The sequence below is a fragment of the Microtus pennsylvanicus genome, chromosome 1, assembly GCF_037038515.1.
Source record: "Microtus pennsylvanicus isolate mMicPen1 chromosome 1, mMicPen1.hap1, whole genome shotgun sequence".
NCBI lineage: Eukaryota > Metazoa > Chordata > Mammalia > Rodentia > Cricetidae > Microtus > Microtus pennsylvanicus.
Window position 1 is genome coordinate 62,260,049 of NC_134579.1, and position 24,928 is coordinate 62,284,976.

The following is a 24,928-nucleotide window of genomic DNA, read 5'->3' on the forward strand; positions in this document are numbered from 1 at the left end:
GGCCGCCACTGCACCCTGTAAGGCAGAGCGGGGACTGGGAGAGTAAGGGTTCTGGTGTCATTCTGGGCAAGTGACTTCCTAGATGGGCCTCAGTCTCCCAGCACGGCTATAGTAGCCACCGCGGCTAGCCTAGGACAGAGTTGATCCTCAGCGCATGATTGTGGGATCCATGTGTGTTCTCCAAGGACAGCAGACATGGAAAGATTGTCACTGAGCAAGAGTGGCAGTAAACACCTGTAATCTCAGCGCTTAGTGGCTGAGACAGGACCATCAAGAGAGCGCTATGGCCAGCCCAGCCACATAGTCTCGGAGACTGTCTTAGAGATTGAGAAATCCGAGCTAGGGGACAAAGACACAGTACAACCAAACTACTGAAAACGTAACCTTACTAGAACAAGAAGATGGATTTGAAAGAACGTTTTTATCAAGGTTTGATGTTTTTCAAGGGTTTGTGGGGTTTTGTTTGTTTTGAGAGGTGTAGTGAACTTTATTGCTAGTATTCAAGGGCTCTCTAAGCTCCTCCCCTTATTCTAGGGGTCTGGAATGGAAACTGAGGGGAGATGCTAGGTGTTTGGGGACTGAGTTGGTGCAGGGACACCTCGGCAGCTGAGGGCCTCGCTCTTCTTTCTTCTTCCCGGAGTGGGTGGTCCAGGGCTTCTTACTCCTTGGAGGCCATGGGGTCATGCGATCCACCACTCTGTTGTTGTAGCCATGTCCACTGCCATGCCAGGGAAGTTTTCCAAAGTTGTCACTGAGAGCAATGCCAGCCCAAGCCTCAGAGGTGGGAAAGTGAGCTTCCCTGTTAAAGTCACAGGAGTCAGACTGGTCCTCAGTGTAGCCCAGGATGCCCTTTAGTGGCCTTGGATACCTGCTTCACCACCGTGATGTCATCGTACTTGGCACCTTTCTCCAGGTGGCATGTCAGATCCACAACAGATACACTGGGGGTAGGAACACGGAAGGCCATGCCCGTGAGCTTCCTGTTCCGCTCTGGGATGACCATGCCCACAGCTGTGGCAGCACCAATGGATGCACAGATGATGTTCTGGGTAGCCCCACGGCCATCATGCCACAGTGTCCCAGAGGGTCTGTCCACGGTCTTCTGAGTGTCAGTGATGACGCGGACTGTACAGGATCATGAATCCTTCCATAATGCCAAAGTTGTCATGGATGACCTAGACCAGGGAGGGCTTAGCAATCGGTGGTACAGGAATCATGACGGATAGTCCTGAGTGAGTTGTCATAACTTCTCATGGTTCACACCCATCAAGACATGGGGCATCAACAGAAGGGGCAGAGATGATGACACTTTGGCCTCATTCTTCCAGTGCCCTTGCCTTCTCCACGGTGGTAGAGATACCAGGAGATTCCAGGACATGCTTAGCACCAGCATTGCCCTATCTGATGTTGGCAGAGTCTCCCTTCTGGAAGACGGAGATGGCCATCCCTTGGTGACAAAGTATCCTTTCTTAGCCTTGACTGTGCCATGGAACATGTTGCGGGTAGAACCTTACTGGAATGTGTAAAGCAGGTAGCTGATGTCAATGAATAGGTCACTGATGGCCACAACAGTCATTCTGCCAGAACTGAAGACAGCCTTAGCCCAAATGGCCAAATCTGTCCACTCTGACCTTTACTATCGTGTCCGGGGACAAGACCGGCAAAGCATCCGAAGATGTGGCTGTCTCTCTAACGGAGAGGAGCAGAGAGTCTTTATTTAGTATTTATTTGTTTGTTTGTTTGTTTGTTGGAACCAGGTATTGTGGTGCAAATCTTTAATCCCGGGGCTCAGGAGGCAGAGGCAGATGGATCTCTGTGAGTTCCAAGGCCAGCTTGGTCCATATAGTGAGTTCTGGACCAATGAAAGTTCCACGATGAGGCCTTTTCTCAGAAAGGAAAGAAAAGATTTTTGTTGTTGTTGTTGAGAGAGAGAGAGAGAGAGAGAGAGAGAGAGAGAGAGAGAGAGAGAGAGAAGTGAAGTTGGGTGAGCAAGGGTAGGGTCTGGAAAGTGTTGGAAGAGGGGAAAGAATGTGATCAAAACAGAAAACAAAATAACATTTTTTTTATTGAAAAACAATTTCTGCCTACTCCCAGCCTCCCATTTCCCTCCCCCGTCTCCCACCCTTCTCCCCCTCCCCCTACTCCTCTCCCCCTCCCTCTCCAGTCTGAAGAGCAGTCAGGGTTCCAAAGTCCTCCCCCCTCCATCCTGGTCTAGGAAGGTGAACATCCAAACTGGCTAGGCTCCCACAAAGCCAGAACATGAAGTAGGATCAAAACCCAGTGCCATTGTCCTTGGCTTCTCAGCAGCCCTCATTGTCCGCCATATTCAGAGAGTCCGGTTTTATCCCATGCTTTTTCAGTCACAGTCCAGCTGGGCTTGGTGAGCTCCCAATAGATCAGCCCCACTGTCTCCGTGGGTGGGTGCACCCTTTGTGGTCCTGACTTCTTTGCTCATGTTCTCCCTCCTTCTGCTCCTCATTGGGACATTGGGAGCTCAGTCCGGTGCTCCAGTGTGGGTCTCTGTCTCTATCTCCATCCATCGCCAGATGAAGGTTCTATGGTGATATGCAAGATATTCATCAGTATGGCTATAGGATAGGGTCATTTCAGGTTCCCTATCTTCAGCTGCCCCAGGAACTAACTGGGGATATCGCCCTGGGCACCTGGGAGCCCCTCTAGGTCCATGTCTCTTGCCAACCCTAAGATGGCTCCCTTAATTAAGATATGTGCTTCCCTGCTCCCCTATCCAACCTTTCTTTATCCCAATCATCCCGTTTCCCCAAGTTCCCCCCATCCTCCCCTTCTCATTTTTCTCTCCCCATCTCCCCTTACCCCCTCCCACTCCACCCTCAAGATCCCAGTTTTTTGCCCGGCAATCTTGTCTACTTCCCATAACCAGGAGGATAGCTATATGTTTTTCTTTGGGTTCACCTTCTTATTTAGCTTCTTTAGGATATCAAATTATGGACTCACTGACCTTTATTTATGGCTAGAAATCAATTATGAGTGAGTACATTCCATGTTCATCTTTTTGGGTCTGGGTTACCTCACTCAGGATAGTGTTTTCTATTACCATCCATTTGCATCCCACTGACTGGGAGAAGATCTTCACCAACCCCGCAACAGACAAAGGTCTGATCTCCAAAATATATAGAGAACTCAAGAAACTAGACTTTAAAATGCTAATTAACCCAATTAAAAAATGGGGCACTGATCTGAACAGAGAATTCTCAACAGAAGAAGTTCAAATGGCCAAAAGACACTTAAGGTCATGCTCAACCTCCTTAGCTATTAGGGAAATGCAAATCAAAACAACTTTGAGATATCATCTTACACCTGTCAGAATGGCTAAAATAAAAAAACACCAATAATAGCCTTTGCTGGAGAGGTTGTGGAGGAAGGGGTACCCTCATCCATTGCTGGTGGGAATGCAAACTTGTACAACCACTTTGGAAAGCAGTGTGGCGGTTTCTCAGGAAATTCGGGATCAACCTACCCCTGGACCCAGCAATGCCACTCTTGGGAATATACCCAAGAGATGCCCGATCATATGACAAGGGCATTTGTTCAACTATGTTCATAGCAGCATTACTTGTAATAGCCAAAACCTGGAAACAACCTAGATGTCCTTCAAAGGAAGAATGGATGAAGAAAGTGTGGAATATATACACATTAGAGTACTACTCAGCGGTAAAAAACAATGACTTCTCAAATTTTGCATACAAAAGAACATTTTTAAAACAAAATGTTTGAAACTTTTGCCGGGCGGTGGTGGCGCACTCGAGAGGCAGAGGCAGAGGCAGGCGGATCTCTGTGAGTTTGCGGCCAGCCTGGTCTGCAAGAACTAGTTCCAGGACAGGCTCCAAAGCTACAGAGAAACCTTGTCTCGAAAAAATTTTTAAAAAAAGTTTGAAACTTTCGTTGTATATACATGGGTATATACATGTATATACATTTGCCTGCATGTGTGTACATGCGCTTCATGCATGCCTGGTACCCAAGGAGGCAGAAAAAGACACTGATTCCCCTAGAACTGGAGTTACAGTTGGTTGTAAGATGCTACATGGTTGCTAGAAATCGAATCTAGGCCCTCCGCAAGAGCAGCCAGTGATCTTAACTACTGAGCCATCTCTCCAGCCTCTTATTCGAGACTTTTTAAAAAAAACATCTGATGCCAGACCGTTTCACAGAGCAATTCAAGCAAGCCACAGGTCAGAGATACAACCTGAATATAGAGCAAATCTAGGCTCCAATACGCTTCAGGGCCTGTCTTACAGGGACTAATGTGTAACTTAACGATGCAGTATCAGCTGCTGTGTGACTGTGGCATTACAGACTATATAGTATATGACATACACTCCACCATTCAGTACATGCACATAAAACATGCAACAGGTCACAATACACCTGTAAAACTGACTTTTAAAATGTTTTAAGAGAGCCAGGTGTAGGGGTATGCCTATAATCCTAGCATTCCATAGGCTGAGGTAGGCGGATTGTGAGTTCTAGGCCAGCCTGAGAAAAATACAAACTAAAAACAAACTATAAAAAGGCTTTAAAAGATGCTGTTATTGCCTGGGTGACCCTGAATATCTGACTCTCCTTAACTGTAGTGCCATGAAACTCCAAACCCAGCTTCCCGTGAAGCAATTAAACCAACTGCCCTCAACTGACTGGGCCCTGCCACCTCCTGGCTGACAGCTGCAGGGGCTGAAAGCAGCTCTCCAAAGAAAGAGTATTGCCTTCCAGCCTGCAAGGGCCTGGCATTCTGAGAACCCTGATGGTGGAAAAGACAGTTCACCTCAGGCCTCTCGGCATCAAAGGAAAAGCCAGTCACTCTGCTTACAATATTAACACTCAGCTCCCGGCTGATCAGAAAGAGAGGCGAGATAAAAAATCAAACCTCCTACACTTTGTGCATGTCTACAAGTCTGTGCGTTTAAGAACAGTAGTGCTGTGTCTTTCTCAGGACCTTGAGTCTGTGTTTTTATCCAATATGTAAAGACAAGGAAGGCAGAGAGGAAAGGGCAGTCCGCAGGGAAGGCTACGCAAACTTGTGGGTTCCCTGGCTCATGGCTCAGACCTCGAACCACCGAAAGGACCAAGTTCATGGGACCTGGAAAGACAATCCTGTCTCAGGCACAGAAGTATTAACAAGAACAAGCACGGCAGTGAGTCCAGAGCCGTTTGGTGCAATGTATACTATGGTGTATGTTGTATAGAACGATGTGTGGTGTATAGTACAACGTATGGTGTATAGTACGGTGTGTGGTGTATAGTACGGTGTGTGGTGTATAGTACGGTGTGTGGTGTATAGTACGGTGTGTGGTGTATAGTACGGTGTGCGGTGTATAGTACGGTGTGCGGTGTATAGTACGGTGTGTGGTGTATAGTACGGTGTGTGGTGTATAGTACGGTGTGTGGTGTATAGTACGGTGTGTGGTGTATAGGTGTGGTGTATAGTACGGTGTGTGGTGTATAGTATGGTGTATGGTGTATAGAACGGTGTGTGGTGTATAGTATGGTGTATGGTGTATAGTACGGTGTGTGGTGTATAGTACGGTGTGTGGTGTATAGTACGGTGTGTGGTGTATAGTACGGTGTGTGGTGTATAGTACGGTGTGTGGTGTATAGTACGGTGTGTGGTGTATAGTATGGTGTGTGGTGTATAGTACGGTGTGTGGTGTATAGTACAGTGTGTGGTGTATAGTACGGTGTGTGGTGTATAGTACAACGTATGGTGTATAGTACGGTGTGTGGTGTATAGTACGGTGTGCGGTGTATAGTACGGTGTGTGGTGTATAGTACGGTGTGTGGTGTATAGTATGGTGTGTGGTGTATAGTACAACGTATGGTGTATAGTACGGTGTGTGGTGTATAGTACGGTGTGCGGTGTATAGTACGGTGTGCGGTGTATAGTACGGTGTGCGGTGTATAGTACGGTGTGCGGTGTATAGTACGGTGTGCGGTGTATAGTACGGTGTGCGGTGTATAGTACGGTGTGCGGTGTATAGTACGGTGTGCGGTGTATAGTACGGTGTGCGGTGTATAGTACGGTGTGCGGTGTATAGTACGGTGTGCGGTGTATAGTACGGTGTGCGGTGTATAGTACGGTGTGCGGTGTATAGTACGGTGTGCGGTGTATAGTACGGTGTGCGGTGTATAGTACGGTGTGCGGTGTATAGTACGGTGTGCGGTGTATAGTACGGTGTGCGGTGTATAGTACGGTGTGCGGTGTATAGTACGGTGTGCGGTGTATAGAACGGTGTGCGGTGTATAGTACGGTGTGCGGTGTATAGTACGGTGTGCGGTGTATAGTACGGTGTGCGGTGTATAGTACGGTGTGCGGTGTATAGTACGGTGTGCGGTGTATAGTACGGTGTGCGGTGTATAGTACGGTGTGCGGTGTATAGTACGGTGTGCGGTGTATAGTACGGTGTGCGGTGTATAGTACGGTGTGCGGTGTATAGTACGGTGTGCGGTGTATAGTACGGTGTGCGGTGTATAGTACGGTGTGCGGTGTATAGTACGGTGTGCGGTGTATAGTACGGTGTGCGGTGTATAGTACGGTGTGCGGTGTATAGTACGGTGTGCGGTGTATAGTACGGTGTGCGGTGTATAGTACGGTGTGCGGTGTATAGTACGGTGTGCGGTGTATAGTACGGTGTGCGGTGTATAGTACGGTGTGCGGTGTATAGTACGGTGTGCGGTGTATAGTACGGTGTGCGGTGTATAGTACGGTGTGCGGTGTATAGTACGGTGTGCGGTGTATAGTACGGTGTGCGGTGTATAGTACGGTGTGCGGTGTATAGTACGGTGTGCGGTGTATAGTACGGTGTGCGGTGTATAGTACGGTGTGCGGTGTATAGTACGGTGTGCGGTGTAATGTACGGTGTGCGGTGTAATGTACGGTGTGTGGTGTATAGTACGGTGTGTGGTGTATAGTACAGTGTGTGGTGTATAGTATGGTGTGTGGTGTATAGAACGATGTGTGGTGTATAGTACAGTGTGTGGTGTATAGTACAGTGTGTGGTGTATAGTATGGTGTACGGTGTATAGTATGGTGTACGGTGTATAGAATGATGTATGGTGTATAGTACGGTATGTGGTGTATAGTACGGTGTGTGGTGTATAGAACGATGTGTGGTGTATAGTATGGTGTATGGTGTATAGTATGGTGTACGGTGTATAGTACAGTGTGTGGTGTATAGTATGGTGTGTGGTGTATAGTACGGTGTGTGGTGTATAGTACAACGTGTGGTGTATAGTACGGTGTGTGGTGTATAGTACAGTGTGCGGTGTATAGTACGGTGTGTGGTGTATAGAATGGTGTGTGGTGTATAGTACGGTGTGCGGTGTATAGTACGGTGTGCGGTGTATAGTACGGTGTGCGGTGTATAGTACGGTGTGCGGTGTATAGTACGGTGTGCGGTGTATAGTACGGTGTGCGGTGTATAGTACGGTGTGCGGTGTATAGTACGGTGTGCGGTGTATAGTACGGTGTGCGGTGTATAGTACGGTGTGCGGTGTATAGTACGGTGTGCGGTGTATAGTACGGTGTGCGGTGTATAGTACGGTGTGCGGTGTATAGTACGGTGTGCGGTGTATAGTACGGTGTGCGGTGTATAGTACGGTGTGCGGTGTATAGTACGGTGTGCGGTGTATAGTACGGTGTGCGGTGTATAGTACGGTGTGCGGTGTATAGAACGGTGTGCGGTGTATAGTACGGTGTGCGGTGTATAGTACGGTGTGCGGTGTATAGTACGGTGTGCGGTGTATAGTACGGTGTGCGGTGTATAGTACGGTGTGCGGTGTATAGTACGGTGTGCGGTGTATAGTACGGTGTGCGGTGTATAGTACGGTGTGCGGTGTATAGTACGGTGTGCGGTGTATAGTACGGTGTGCGGTGTATAGTACGGTGTGCGGTGTATAGTACGGTGTGCGGTGTATAGTACGGTGTGCGGTGTATAGTACGGTGTGCGGTGTAATGTACGGTGTGTGGTGTATAGTACGGTGTGTGGTGTATAGTACGGTGTGTGGTGTATAGTATGGTGTGTGGTGTATAGAACGATGTGTGGTGTATAGTACAGTGTGTGGTGTATAGTACAGTGTGTGGTGTATAGTATGGTGTGTGGTGTATAGTATGGTATACGGTGTATAGAATGATGTATGGTGTATAGTACGGTATGTGGTGTATAGAACGATATGTGGTGTATAGTATGGTGTGTGGTGTATAGTATGGTGTATGGTGTATAGTACAGTGTGTGGTGTATAGTATGGTGTATTGTGTATAGTATGGTGTACGGTGTATAGTACAGTGTGTGGTGTATAGTATGGTGTACGGTGTATAGTATGGTGTACGGTGTATAGAATGATGTATGGTGTATAGTACGGTATGTGGTGTATAGTACGGTGTGTGGTGTATAGAACGATGTGTGGTGTATAGTATGGTGTATGGTGTATAGTATGGTGTACGGTGTATAGTACAGTGTGTGGTGTATAGTATGGTGTGTGGTGTATAGTACGGTGTGTGGTGTATAGTACAACGTATGGTGTATAGTACGGTGTGTGGTGTATAGTACAGTGTGCGGTGTATAGTACGGTGTGCGGTGTATAGTACGGAGTGCGGTGTATAGTACGGTGTGCGGTGTATAGTACGGTGTGCGGTGTATAGTACGGTGTGCGGTGTATAGTACGGTGTGCGGTGTATAGTACGGTGTGCGGTGTATAGTACGGTGTGCGGTGTATAGTACGGTGTGCGGTGTATAGTACGGTGTGCGGTGTATAGTACGGTGTGCGGTGTATAGTACGGTGTGCGGTGTATAGTACGGTGTGCGGTGTATAGTACGGTGTGCGGTGTATAGTACGGTGTGCGGTGTATAGTACGGTGTGCGGTGTATAGTACGGTGTGCGGTGTATAGTACGGTGTGCGGTGTATAGAATGGTGTGTGGTGTATAGTACGGTGTGTGGTGTATAGTACGGTGTGTGGTGTATAGTACGGTGTGTGGTGTATAGTACGGTGTGCGGTGTATAGTACGGTGTGCGGTGTATAGTACGGTGTGCGGTGTATAGTACGGTGTGCGGTGTATAGTACGGTGTGCGGTGTATAGTACGGTGTGTGGTGTATAGTACGGTGTGTGGTGTATAGTATGGTGTGTGGTGTATAGTACAACGTATGGTGTATAGTACGGTGTGTGGTGTATAGTACGGTGTGCGGTGTATAGTACGGTGTGCGGTGTATAGTACGGTGTGCGGTGTATAGTACGGTGTGCGGTGTATAGTACGGTGTGCGGTGTATAGTACGGTGTGCGGTGTATAGTACGGTGTGCGGTGTATAGTACGGTGTGCGGTGTATAGTACGGTGTGCGGTGTATAGTACGGTGTGCGGTGTATAGTACGGTGTGCGGTGTATAGTACGGTGTGCGGTGTATAGTACGGTGTGCGGTGTATAGTACGGTGTGCGGTGTATAGAACGGTGTGCGGTGTATAGTACGGTGTGCGGTGTATAGTACGGTGTGCGGTGTATAGTACGGTGTGCGGTGTATAGTACGGTGTGCGGTGTATAGTACGGTGTGCGGTGTATAGTACGGTGTGCGGTGTATAGTACGGTGTGCGGTGTATAGTACGGTGTGTGGTGTATAGTACGGTGTGTGGTGTATAGTATGGTGTGTGGTGTATAGTACAACGTATGGTGTATAGTACGGTGTGTGGTGTATAGTACGGTGTGTGGTGTATAGTACGGTGTGCGGTGTATAGTACGGTGTGCGGTGTATAGTACGGTGTGCGGTGTATAGTACGGTGTGCGGTGTATAGTACGGTGTGCGGTGTATAGTACGGTGTGCGGTGTATAGTATGGTGTATAGTATGGTGTATGGTGTATAGTACGGTATGTGGTGTATAGTACGGTGTATGGTGTATAGAATGGTGTATGGTGTATAGTACGGTGTGTGGTGTATAGAACGGTGTGTGGTGTATAGTATGATGTTTAGTATGATGCGCTGGCCCATGTGACACAGGGAGGAACGTGAGACATACATACAGAGGCTGGCTCACCTAGTTCCCCAGAATGTGAGTGATGGCCTCCACACACCTGGCTGAACCCCAGATACTACTGAGCAACCTCAGCTAAGAGAGGTTTAATGGAGCTGAGCCTAGGGGCTGGGCCTTCCAGAAACACATGGAATGCTGGGATGTGGTGAGGGGCTCCTCGTGGAGGGCATCCACACTCCATAGTTCTCTGCTTTTTCAAGAGGCAGAGTCCTTTACGTTCATAGAGGATAGTTGGATCATGGACCATGCCATGAGAATGTCACTATCTAGGGAGAGGGGACTTTTTGCAGAGTCTCCTGGCCTGCTTGCCCCTTCCTACACACCTCAGGAAGTGTCGACCAGGTCCTCTCTCACTCATGATGCCCCAGAGATCCCCCTGGGTCTCCCTTCTCCTTGCGCGGATGAGGAAGTTTGCAATGGCCTCTTATGGTCACCATGCTCCTTGGCTGGTCTCCAAAGGACCTCACGGTTTGACCGAAGCTTAGCCAATAAAGATTAGTCATGGCACTGTGGGGCCAGCCTGGTCTCCAGTCAGCCCTCAGCTCCCTCACCTATTCCGCTCTGGTCTTTCTGGAGAACCCCAGAGGTGCTCAGTACCCAGGCTTGCCCTCCTGCCTCCGAGATTTGCTTCACTCTCCAGTGACTGGCCTGAAAACATGGATCCATGGATGTCCACCACCATGAAGGGCCTTGATATCTTGATAGCTCACAAGCTTCAAGTTTTACAGACGCTAACAATAAACACCAGAGCCTAGCTAAGAGACAAAGAACTTTTTTTTACAGCCGGCAGCATCAACGTCATAATTTCACTGGCTTTCCCCCTCCTTTTCCCTGAGACAATACAGTGGCCGGCCCAGATGGGCTCTATGACCCAAAGTAGGCTTGCATCCTAGCTGCCCAGCTCCAGGTTAGGAAACACCAATCTCTTATCTACAGTCATAAAACAAACCTGTTAGACCTTTTACCCCAGAACTAATTGCTATCTTTACGATATTTGACAACAAATAGATCTTCTACCCACCTTCCCAGACAAGGTGGGGAGACACTACCTTGTCATTCAGTGATCTCACTGCATAAGCATTCTGGAAGAGTACAGAAGGAAAGGTTGTCGGTGCATTTGTCCTTGAGACTTGCAGAAATGTGACTGAGCCATGGAGAACTGTCTCCCAACGTTCAGGAGGCAGGGGAAACCAAGGCCCAACTGGCACAGGGCGTTGGCCCTTTCCCTGTCTCTGGTTTCCTTGGATGGCTCACTTAGGTGTCACAGAGTACCTTCCCACAAGTCACCATGCCCTGCCCAGTACCCAACCCTGAAAAGACAAATGTTTGTCAAATGGACACATGAATAAATGGATGAGTGCAGAGAATTATAGTTATAGAATTTTGTTGGGTCAATCATAGTCCCAGTGACGGCGGGAAGTACCTGAGAGAGACACCCGGATGGAGGAAGACTTGAATTCACCCTACGGTTTCAGAAGCTTGAATCCACAGTCGCCTAGCTCCGGTCTTCCCTGATGTTTTGCGAGACAGAAGCGTCCTGAAGAAATGGTGTGTGGAGACAGCTCTTCATCTTGTAAACGACAAGAAGAGAGGCCAGGAGGGTCAGGAGACAAGATGCAGCCTCGAAAGGCGCATGCCCGGTGACCTACTTCCTCCAAGTAGGCCCCACTCCTAAGTCACCACCGTTTTCTTTTTTTTTTTTCAAATATTTATTTTATTTATTTATTATGTATACAATATTCTGTCTGTGTGTATGCCTGCAGGCAGGAAGAGGGCACCAGACCTCTTTACAGATGGTTGTGAGCCACCATGTGGTTGCCGGGAATTGAACTCAGGACCTTTGGAAGAGCAGGCAATGCTCTTAACCACTGAGCCATCTCTCCAGCCCCCCCACCGTTTTCTAATAATGCCATCTGAGTATGACTCTCTCACTGGGGAACAACCAAGTCTTTAACCCGTGAGCTTTTGGGAGACATGTCACATTCATGCCAAAACATGTGTAAACAGATACATGACTTAAATATGTAAGAAGCCCGGGCCAGCGAGATAGTGTAACACAAAAGTGCTTGCTGTTAATCCTTGCGACCTGAGCTTCATCCCTAGGACACACGTGGTAGGAAGAAGAGAACTGACTTCCACACGTTGTACGCGCGCACGCATGCGCACGCACACACACACACACACACACACTGAAAGAAACGCTAATAGAGACGGCATGGCAGCTGTTGGTTCTGTGGCTACAGCTAGATTTGGGAACCCCTGGCTTGTGCACCCCGCCTCCCACAGCTCCCACTTGGCTAATACCCCTGATCCCCTTCCACGTCTCGACATTTGAAGTTTTGTGGTGGTTCCACGAACGATGCAGCGGGCCCAGCTGTAACTCTACATACATACTCCTGAAAAGCAGAACGCTGTGTAGAGTCATGGGATAAAACCCGGGACTCAGGAGGGAAATCGAGTTAGGGGCACAAGGCTCAAAAAACCTTGTTAGTGGGGATCGCCATACTTGAGAAGCCAAAGTTGGAGGGTCTTGAATTTGGGGCTACCTAGCAAGACCCTATCTTAACACTCATCCTTAAAAAAACTACATCTTTGTACCAGGCTTTTTCTTTTAGGCCACCAACCAGCTCCCAAACCATGATACAGAGACTTCTTATTTGTTATGAATGCTCAGCCTTATCTTAGCCCTGTTTTATTCTGTTCCTCTCTATCTACATTTTACCTTGGGGATTTTTACCTTTCTTTCTTTTTATATATCGTATTTTCCCGCTGTCTCCATGTCTGGCTGGTAGCTGCCTGGCTTCTGGCCCCAGCCGTGCTCCTCTCTTTCTCCTTCATTCTCTCCCTCTCTCCTCTCTCCTCCTGTTTATCCTCTCTGCCCACCACCCCACCAGTCCCTCTCTCTGCCTAGCTATTGACCATTCTGCCTTCTTTAGGCCAATCAGGTGCCTTAGACAGATAAGGTGAAAGAAAAGCAATCTAACTTTACCCAATTAAACAAGTACAGCAGAAACAAATGCAACACATCTTTACAATAACAATGGTATAAACAAATCTAACACACCTTCGTATAGTTAATATTCCACAACACATCTTTGCTGATCATACACCTAGCCAGGCATGGTGGTACTCACTTTTAATCCCAGCACTGGAGGCAGAAACAGGAGGGTCTCTGTGCGTTTGAAGCCAGCCTGATCTATTTAGTGAACTCCAGGACAGCCAGAAATACAAAGAGGGCCCTGTCACAGATAGATAGATAGATAGATAGATAGATAGATAGATAGATAGATAGATAATAGATGATAGATAGATAGATGGATGATAGATGCTAGATAGATAATAAATAGATGATAGATAGATAGATAGATGATAGATTGATAATAGATAGATAGATAATAGATAGATGATAGATAGATAGATGGATGATAGGTGCTAGATAGATAATAGATAGATGATAGATAGATAGATGATAGATTGATAATAGATAGATAGATGATAGATTGATAATAGGTAGGTAGATATATAGATGATAGATGATAGATAGATAGATAGATAGATAATACACCTAATAAGTGGTAGCACGCTTACACAGTTAAAGGGCCATGAAACATTCCTACTACACCAATACGACACTTTGTATCCAGAAAGAGATGCAGCTGGACTTCCGCTATGGTGTTGGGGAGGTCGTGGAGGTGATTTCATGGAGGGTGGAATGAGATTGTCTATGACACATAAGGTGAGCCAAAGTGGTTGGGACCTCCCATGATAGTGGTGGATGTTGACGTGTGGGATTTACTTTCTTTCTCTTTCTTTCTTTCTTTCTTTCTTTCTTTCTTTCATCCATCCTTCCTTCCTTCCTTCCTTCTTTCTTTCTTTCTTTCTTTTTGGTTTTTCAAGACAGGGTTTCTCTGTGTAGCTTTTGAGATTGTCCTGGAACTCACTCTGTAGACCAAGCTGGCCTCGAACTCAGAGATCCACCTGCCTCTGCCTCCTGAGGGCTGGGATTAAAGGCGTGCGCCACCACTGCCCAGCTGGTCTTTATATTTATATAGGAACCAGTTCAACTAGATGCCGTTTCATGCTCTTTTACCTAGTGATTTCCTAAGATGAACTCTCTCACACACGCTGCACACGGTCTCCTCAGGCTCTGATAATACACGCGCACGCGCGCACACATACACGTGCACACACGTGTCTCTCTGGAACAAGTCTGTGAGATGAAGATTGTAGCAGCACTGACTGGTCTAACGTTCACAAACATTGACTCAGACTGCTGCTGTAGTCCTAACCCTAGGAGGAGTTGCTTGGGGATTCTGAAGAGCAAGGGGTGGGGACCCACCTATGTAAGGGACTGTGGCTAAGGCAAGGGACCATGCAGTTTCATACATTCTGCATGGCTCAACTCTCTGGGCCTCCCAGAAGATCCCTAAGAAGCTAACACTGGGATGACACACTTGTCCATCAACTGGCTGGAAGATTGTAAGCACACATAACATTCTTCCCAAACTGCCTTTGCCTCTTCTCCTCTTTTGATGCTACGTTTTGCTTTGGTTCATTGATAGCTATCTGATAGATGTTCTTTCCCCAGTGCGTGCAGAGACCCGCCCACCTCTGAGAAGCTTCCTGAATTATGCAGCTTTATACCTTCCTCCTCCTCCTCCCTCTTCCTGTTAGAAGGTGGGGAAGCGAAATAAACCCTTTCCTCCTCCCATGCTACAGGCCGATCACACACAGGGCAGTACACGGGGCCTGACTAGAAACACTGTGGATAACACTTGATGTCTGGGTTATAACAATAATGGTGGCCTAGGTTACTTTTTCAAGATTGGAAGCCATTTTTATTGAAAATGGTGACTCCTTCCTTGGACCTGCAGATACAGAGTGGACTCCAATGGGGTAAAAAGGCTTGGCCTCTCTGCCTTCATGTCATGTCCTTAACTTTGGGGCCCGATTTCCTTTTCTCTCTCCTCCCCTTCCTCTTTTTCTCTTTTTAAAGTGGTGTTGGGGGTTGAACTAGCACTTGTGCAAGTCAAACACGCGCGTTAGCACTGAGCTACCTCGGCCCATGTGGGTCAGGCTTCTTCTATAAAGACGTCTTACTCTAGGCCTGTAGCAATAATGACAGCCTGCTACTGACATAAAAACAGACGGGCAGACCAATGGAATAGAAGACCCAGATATAAAATGACCAAGCTATGATCACTTAATTTTTGAGGAAGGAGGTAAAAACATACTTTGGGGAAAAAAAGATAGCATGTTCAAGAAATGGTGCTGCCGAAACTGGGCCTCCACCGGGAGAAGATCAACTGGTGTATATGTTTCACCTGGTACAAAAGTCAACTCAAAAATGGATCAATGGCCTTGATTGAAACCTGAGCCACACCGGATGTGGTGGTGCCCACCTTTAATCCGAGCATTCGAGAGGCAGAGGGAGGTGGATCTCTGTGAGTTCAAGCCCAGCCTGCTCTACAGAGTGAGTTCCAGGACAGTCAAAGGGCTCTGTTACACAGAGAAACACTGTCTAGAAAAACCATCCCCCCAAAATAAATAAATAACCCGAGGTGCTGAAGCTTTTGAAAGCAAACACAGAGACGCCCTTCAAGACACAGCAGGCAGGACAGCACCCCAACAGAGCAGGACCCGAGCCCGAGTGGCAAGAGACGGGGCTGCACGACAATGATGTTTCTGTGCAACACAGGAAACAAGCAGAGCACAACCCACAGAAAGGGAGAAAGTCTTCACCAGCTATGCTGAAGACAAGGGGCTGACAGCCAGAGTTTACAAAGAATTGAATTAAACACCAAGGCAGTAAAACTACCAAAAACAAACGGGAAAATTAGCTGAGCGGATAGTTTTCCAAAAGTATGCATAAATGGTCAATAATTATTTTTAAAGCATTTAATTTCCCTAGCCATCGGAGAAATGCAAGTTAAAGCTTCTTTGAGATAGCATCTCACCCCACTCAGAATAGCTAACTATCATCAACAAATCTGACAGCAATGTTGGGGGGACATGGAAGGAAAGGAACCCCTATTCACTACTGCTGGGGGTACAAATCAATACAGCCACTGTGAAAATCAGCTTGGAGATTCCTCAGATTAAAACTAGAACCCTTTATTTCAGTCCTAAGCCTGTACCCAGAGAGTTCCACACTCTACCATCTGCACTAATGGGGGTATCTGCACCCCTGTTTTATTGTTGCTTTGTTCACTATAGCAAAGAATTGGAGCCAGCCTTATTTCCCGTCAACCGATGAATGGATAATGAAAATGTTGTACTCTGTTCTAGAGAAAAATGAAGTTCCAAAAATCGCAAGACAATGGAGTTGCTTAAAATGTATAACGTTAATAAGAGGGTCACACAACCTTGGGGGAAAATCACAGGTTCTCTCATATGTGGAATCTAGACAACAATGCACACATGTATGTAAACAGATGTGCGGATGGGTCCAGTAAAACATAGAAGAAAAGAGAACACGCCGGGCGGTGGTGGCGCACACCTTTAATCCCAGCACTTGGGAGGCAGAGGCAGGCGGATCTCTGTGAGTTCGAGGCCAGCCTGGTCTACAAGAGCTAGTTCCAGGACAGGCTTCAAAGCTACAGAGAAACCCTGTCTTGAAAAACCAATAGAAAGAGAGAGAGAGAGAGAGAGAGAGAGAGAGAGAGAGAGAGAGAGAGAGAGAGAGAGAACACGAAAGGCTAAACGTAAGAGGATGAGGAGGGACTGAGTGAGGGGAAGGGACGTGGGTTATGAGAGTGGGTGTACATCTAAGTGTTTTTCTAACTCTAGTTCCGTCATGTTTGGGGGCTTTTTTTTTATTTGTTTTGGGTGGTGGATAAGTGGGTAAAAATGTGTCCTATTCTGAAGATGTAAGACTGAACATAAAGCTCCCCGCCGCCCGTCTGATGTCTCTTCCAACTGTCAGGACTTCATAGAGCTGAACAGACTTTGTGTCTGGTTAATTTTGGTGTGAGATGTTTTTATTTACTTGCAAGAGATTTTTTTATAATAAAGTTTATAAAATAAAATTTAAAAATAAATTAATTTTAAAAGTGAAAGACAGGGATGACAGGCTGTCCTGTCTGTGACTTCATTTTGACCGATCCTTTGCTGAGACCTAGAATTTGCCCCCTTCACTCCACATTCCTGTAATATTGAGTGTTTTTCTGAGAAGATTCCAGAAGCTAGCTGTTAGCTGAAAAGCTGACCCAAATCTGGAACATCCTGCCCTGGAGATGGAAGAATGTCATCACACCTCTGTAGGCACCAAAACACCAGGCTGCCAACTCAAGGCCCTGGAAATGCTGTGTCTTATGTAGCCCCTAATCTCAACTCAAGGCCCTGGAAATGCTGTTTCTTATGTAGCCCCTAATCTGACTCTCCCATTAATATTTCCCACCCTGCTCCCCCAAAGACCTTGAGACATCAGCCTGATGCTTTTCCGGGCCACCTGCATCCTTGAGCAAGCCTTGTCTTGTGTCCAACCCTCATCCCTCAGATCCTGGCGTCTCCATGGAGTGAGCTTCCAAACTTGAGCTGGACCACGTGACTTCTCTGCTTCCACTGCAGGCAGAGGATTCCGTGAGCATAGAAGAGTGTGCAGGAGTGGAAGGAAGCATACGTCAGGGAACTAGGATGAGGGCTCTGCCATACAAGGGCCAACAAGCAGGGCTTGGAACATTCTGGAACCTTCCTGAGAGCCCTGCGTGGGAGGGATGGGAATGAGGCATCAGGAGGCATGGGGACAGCAGGGAGTCTTCCCAGCCGTGCCAAAGCCACACTGGGCAGGAAAGGAGCAAGGCTGTGTTGGGGGTGGTAGTGAGGGAACGGGAATCGGGTCAGGGCAGCATTGTAGCTGCGGCTTTGGGTGGGAAATACAATAACAGTGTTAAACTCATCTTCCATGCCCCTGCTGCTGTGTGATCAGGACTCTGACTGTGCCCAGACACAGGCAGAAAAAATAAAAAGGCTATCTGGGGGTCTCTGGGACACCTCTGACCTGCAACTTGAGGGAGGTGTCCCACACGTGGCACTGAGATTTTTATTTGGTAATTGTGGCATCTGGGAGGGGTGTCTTCCCCTTTATAGAATCACTCCAATTAAACCCTTTTATATGGGCACATTGGAAGCTTATAAAATAGTAGGTTTCCATATGGCTTTTTCAAACATGCTCAGTGTTAACTATTCCTCCTCCTACCCTCTCCTCTACCCTCCCTTACCAATTCCTCTCCCCACTTAACCTTCCTTCTTTTTTCTTCCCTTTCTTTCTTCCTTTTTTTCTAACAGTATCATTTTATACTAAAATGTTCTATGGGCTTTAAGAGTGAAGATTTACCTGCCTACGTGAGTCGCTGATGCTGACAGGCTCTCTTGAGAAGACAGCCACTGTGCCAAGGCCGGCACTGACAGAGAAAGGACCTCCGGACACATCCACACCTCCCGGCTACACTCAGCACCGCTGTGGGAACTGATCGGAAGTGGAGCCGAGGGAGGTGCAGCCCAGTGCTTTGAGGGCCTGAGCATTGCTGCAGAGCCTTAGAGAGTGGCTGGAGAGCTGAGAGACGGCTTGGGAGTTAAGAGCACTGACTGTTCCCCGCAGAGGACTTCGGTCTGATTCCCAGCACCCATACGGTACCTCACAACCATTGGGAACTCCAGTTTCAGAGTTTCCAGCATCCTCTTCTGGTCTCTGTAGGCACCAGACAGGCACCTGGTACACGGACAGATATACATGAAAGCAAGACACACTCACACATTTTTAATCTAAAGATAAAGTTTGAAGGGCTGGGAAGATTGCTGAGTCAATGAAGGGTTTGCTAAACAAACAGGAACACCCTCTTTTGACTCAAAACACATGCAAATGTAGGCATGGAGGTGTACCCCTGCAATCCCGGCACTGGGGCCGTGCGTGCCGTGCGGGGGAGGGGCTGGGGAAGCAGAGACAGGAGGAACCGTGGGGCTTGCTAGCAGGCCAGCACATCCTATCAACAAGCTCAAGAGCTCAAAAAGGTGCCCAGTGTGACAAACTTTCTCCCCAGAAGGTGCACTGCTCCTGAGAACCAGCACCAGAGCTGACCTCTACGTGGTTATGGAGCGCAACTCTACAGCGCCCTCTCCAGGTGCTGTACAGTGCTGGCAGAGCCCTATCTGCGAAGGGGGAGCAAGGGAAGTCATCAACATCTCCCGGGTTTTGATGACCATTAAAAGACCTTTTTTTCTTTTCTTTCAGCTCTTATTTTTGTTTTGTCTGTTTGTTTGGAGATGGGGTTTCTCTGTGTAGCCTTGAATCTCCTGGCACTCACTCTGTAACCAGACTGACCTCGAACTCACAGAGATCTGCCTGCTTCTGCCTTCCCAATGCTGGGACTAAAGGTACACCGACACCACCCAGTTAAAGATGGTTTTTTCTTACACTTAACAAACTCTAGTCCTCATCATATCCACCCAGTGCCCTGCCCTCCTCCCTAACACACACTTCAGATGTCCTGACTCCTCCACTGTCACACTCAGATGTCCTGACTCCACTGTCACACTCAGATTCCCTGACTACATTGTCACACTCAGATTCCCTGACTCCACTGTCACACTCAGATGTCCTGACTCCTCCACTGTCACACTCAGATGTCCTGACTCCACTGTCACACTCAGATGTCCTGACTCCTCCACTGTCACACTCAGATGTCCTGACTCCACTGTCACACTCAGATGTCCTGACTCCTCCACTGTCACACTCAGATGTCCTGACTCCTCCACTGTCACACTCAGATGTCCTGACTCCACTGTCACACTCAGATGTCCTGACTCCTCCACTGTCACACTCAGATGTCCTGACTCCTCCACTGTCACACTCAGATGTCCTGACTCCTCCACTGTCACACTCAGATGTCCTGACTCCTCCACTGTCACACTCAGATGTCCTGACTCCTCCACTGTCACACTCAGATGTCCTGACTCCTCCACTGTCACACTCAGATGTCCTGACTCCACTGTCACACTCAGATGTCCTGACTCCTCCACTGTCACACTCAGATGTCCTGACTCCACTGTCACACTCAGATGTCCTGATTCCTCCACTGTCACACTCAGATGTCCTGACTCCACTGTCACACTCAGATGTCCTGACTCCACTGTCACACTCAGATGTCCTGACTCCACTGTCACACTCAGATGTCCTGACTCCACTGTCACACTCAGATGTCCTGACTCCACTGTCACACTCAGATGTCCTGACTCCACTGTCACACTCAGATGTCCTGATTCCTCCACTGTCACACTCAGATGTCCTGACTCCTCCACTGTCACACTCAGATGTCCTGACTCCACTGTCACACTCAGATGTCCTGACTCCACTGTCACACTCAGATGTCCTGACTCCACTGTCACACTCAGATGTCCTGACTCCACTGTCACACTCAGATGTCCTGACTCCACTGTCACACTCAGATGTCCTGACTCCACTGTCACACTCAGATGTCCTGACTCCTCCACTGTCACACTCAGATGTCCTGATTCCTCCACTGTCACACTCAGATTCCCTGACATCTCCACTGTCACACTCAGATGTCCTGACTCCACTGTCACACTCAGATGTCCTGACTCCTCCAGTGTCACACTCAGATGTCCTGACTCCTCCACTGTCACACTCAGATGTCCTGACTCCTCTGTCACACTCAGATGTCCTGACTCCTCCACTGTCACACTCAGATGTCCTGACTCCACTCTCACACTCAGATGTCCTGACTCCACTGTCACACTCAGATGTCCTGACTCCACTGTCACACTCAGATGTCCTGACTCCACTGTCACACTCAGATGTCCTGACTCCTCCACTGTCACACTCAGATGTCCTGATTCCTCCACTGTCACACTCAGATTCCCTGACATCTCCACTGTCACACTCAGATGTCCTGACTCCACTGTCACACTCAGATGTCCTGACTCCTCCAGTGTCACACTCAGATGTCCTGACTCCTCCACTGTCACACTCAGATGTCCTGACTACTCCACTGTCACACTCAGATGTCCTGACTCCTCTGTCACACTCAGATGTCCTGACTCCTCCACTGTCACACTCAGATGTCCTGACTCCACTCTCACACTCAGATGTCCTGACTCCACTGTCACACTCAGATGTCCTGACTCCTCCACTGTCACACTCAGATGTCCTGACTCCACTGTCACACTCAGATGTCCTGACTCCACTCTCACACTCAGATGTCCAACTCCACTGTCACACTCAGATGTCCTGACTCCTCCACTGTCACACTCAGATGTCCTGACTCCACTGTCACACTCAGATGTCCTGACTCCACTCTCACACTCAGATGTCCTGACTCCACTGTCACACTCAGATGTCCTGACTCCTCCACTGTCACACTCAGATGTCCTGACTCCACTGTCACACTCAGATGTCCTGACTCCACTCTCACACTCAGATGTCCTGACTCCTCCACTGTCACACTCAGATGTCCTGACTCCACTGTCACACTCAGATGTCCTGACTCCACTGTCACACTCAGATGTCCTGACTCCTCCACTGTCACACTCAGATGTCCTGACTCCACTGTCACACTCAGATGTCCTGACTCCACTCTCACACTCAGATGTCCTGACTCCACTGTCACACTCAGATGTCCTGACTCCACTGTCACACTCAGATGTCCTGACTCCTCCACTGTCACACTCAGATGTCCTGACTCCACTGTCACACTCAGATGTCCTGACTCCACTGTCACACTCAGATGTCCTGACTCCACTGTCACACTCAGATGTCCTGACTCCACTGTCACACTCAGATGTCCTGACTCCTCCATGTCACACTCAGATGTCCTGACTCCACTGTCACACTCAGATGTCCTGACTCCTCCACTGTCACACTCAGATGTCCTGACTCCTCCACTGTCACACTCAGATGTCCTGACTCCACTGTCACACTCAGATGTCCTGACTCCACTGTCACACTCAGATGTCCTGACTCCACTGTCACACTCAGATGTCCTGACTCCTCCACTGTCACACTCAGATGTCCTGACTCCTCCACTGTCACACTCAGATTCCCTGACTCCACTGTCACACTCAGATGTCCTGACTCCACTGTCACACTCAGATGTCCTGACTCCACTGTCACACTCAGATGTCCTGACTCCTCCACTGTCACACTCAGATTCCCTGACTCCTCTGTCACACTCAGATGTCCTGACTCCTCCACTGTCACACTCAGATGTCCTGACTCCTCCACTGTCACACTCAGATTCCCTGACTCCACTGTCACACTCAGATGTCCTGACTCCTCTGTCACACTTAGATGTCCTGACTCCTCTGTCACACTTAGATGTCCTGACTCCACTGTCACACTCAGATGTCCTGACTCCTCCACTGTCACACTCAGATTCCCTGACTCCTCTGTCACACTCAGATGCCCCTAACTCTTCTTCTCCTCCATTTCCCTCTGCAGGTCCCTAACTAACGTCGGCCACCAGGTTTTGGGACCCTCACTTTTTCCCACCTTTTCTCAGGATACCGTCCATGTTGCCCATAGTTCTGGTGAGTGACAGCCTCCTCCTTCTCCCAGATCCTGAGATGGAGAAGAGCTGGCCTCTGTACTCGGGGCACTGTCTGCCACCAACCCATTTAGCTCTTCATGGTCCTCCAGAGGGCAGCTGAAGGCAACACAACCTCTGTGCCCTTAATAGTCCCCAGCTAAAAGCAGTCAAAGTCTCCTAAAGGGCAGTATTTTAAGTGACCTCCTGCACAGCTGTCAGAATGGAACAAAAATAGCCAGCTGCGGGAGCAGGCTCTCAACCATGTGGTCCAGGCCAACCTCATTCCTACAGGCTCCCCACTGTCTCACCCTTCTGTGTTTTTCTGATTCTCTCTCTCTTTTAAAAATTTAATTTCTGTGTGTATGTGTGTGTGCACACATGCGGCACCCATGCATTCGTGTATGCTAAGGGATGCATCCTTGCCTTCCACCTTATACGAGACAGTCTTTTGCTGTTTTTCTACCATATATGCCTGGCTAAGAGCCCTCAAGCATCTGAGAATCCTCCTGACTCCATCTCCATCTTGCTATAAGAGCACTGGGATTATAGTCACCTGCTTCCAGATTCTGGGGACCTGTCCTCAGGTTCTCAGGCTTGAGCCCCAAGTCCTTTGCCAACTGAGCCTTCTCCCTGGCCCCATTGTTGGTTATTATTGAAAGCAACCACACACACACATGCACACACATGCACAGACTCACATACACAGGCACACACAAACACACACACACATGCATGAGTAAGCATGTGCACACATGCAGTAACTATTGAGCATCTGCTGTGATTAGCATTTCAATCTACTGTCTTTCCCAAACTCGGCAAACTCAGTAATGACAATAGTCTGGCACTGATCCAAAACAAAGGCACAGACCAGAGAAGAGCATAAGGATCCAAGAAATAAACTGACTTTCCACAAAGATGCCAAGAGCCATGTGGAAGGACAGTCTCTTCCTTAGAGTGCTGAGAGGTTACCACAGACAGAAGGATGAACTCTCTCCTCACACCAAATACATCATCTCAGGGCAGATGAAAGACCAAGCTACTAGGCCTGAAACTCTGAGGGGAAGCCACAAAGGTGTTTCTCTGATCTGACACCAACCTGGATTCTTGGCGATGACTCCAACAGCAAAGTCAACAAAAGCAAAAAAAGAATAAGTAGGGTTGTACAGTCACAATGAAACACCTGCAGAGTAAAGCAAATGGCGCAGGCAAGCGTTGTCTTTGGATGGGGTGGGGGTGGGGACAACTGCGTGCTGTACACCCGATATGGGCTTACATGCAAAATCTATGCGGAAGTCAAACAATTCAATCATAAGAAAACAAATCCTTGATTTAAAAATAGGCAGAGTATCAGAACAGGCATTTCTCAGAAGTATGAATACAAATAGCCAACGGGCATTTGGGGAAAAAAAAAAAACCACTTGACACCACTATTAGCCAGAGAATAAACATTAAAACCACAGTGAACTAAAGCCTCCTGCCCATTAGAATGGCCGTTAACTAACAGAAGGGGAAGTGTTGGGCTGGAGAGATGGCTCAGAGGTTAAGAGCACTGACTGCCCTACCAGAGGTGCTGAGTTCAATTCCCAGCACCTACATGGTGGCTCACAACCATCTGTAATGCATTCTGGTACCCTCTTCGGGTCTGCATTGCAGGCATACCCAGAACACTGTATACATAATAAATAAAATAAGTCCTTTATTAAAAAGTAAATAAATAAATCTTAAAAAATAAAAGAAGAAGAAGGGTAAGTGTTGGTAAGGATGTGGAGAAAAGGGAACCCTCACACGAGCTCAGGGGGCAGGAGGATGAGGTTTAGCATGGCCATCCTGGGAAAATGATACAGAAATTCCTCAAGAAATTAAAAGCACAACAACCACATGATTCAGCGACCTCATTGCCAGTGGGCATTGGACCAAAGAATGTCAAATCAGGATGTTGAAGAGATAGCTACTCTCTGTGCCTACTGCAACATCACTCACCACCACCAAGAGACAGAAGCAACCTCGTGTCCCGTAACAATGGGTGTACAGGGACGGATACAGAAGATACGGTGCATATGAAAAGAAAAATATATTATTCAGCCACACAGACAATGGTGTCCTGTCCTTTGCAGCAACATGGAGGAACCTGGAGGATATCGTGTTAAGTGATAAAAGTCAAGCACGGAAAAACCCTGAACAATCACATTTGTGCAGACTCTAAAAAAGCCCATGGTCTAAAGGTGGTCTCTAAAGGCTGGGGTTGGGCAGGTTAAGGAGGTGTTGATCAAAGGACACGAAATTTCAGTAAAATTGGTGAAATAAGTTAAAGGTGTGTATATCATCCCATGAGCAG

At 47.9% G+C, this 24,928-nt stretch overlaps 1 pseudogene; it reads right to left on the reverse strand.

The window, feature by feature from the left end:
• Positions 1–525: 525 nt before the first annotated feature.
• LOC142842523 (glyceraldehyde-3-phosphate dehydrogenase pseudogene) lies at positions 526–24,419 on the reverse strand (annotated as a pseudogene).
• Positions 24,420–24,928: the final 509 nt, after the last annotated feature.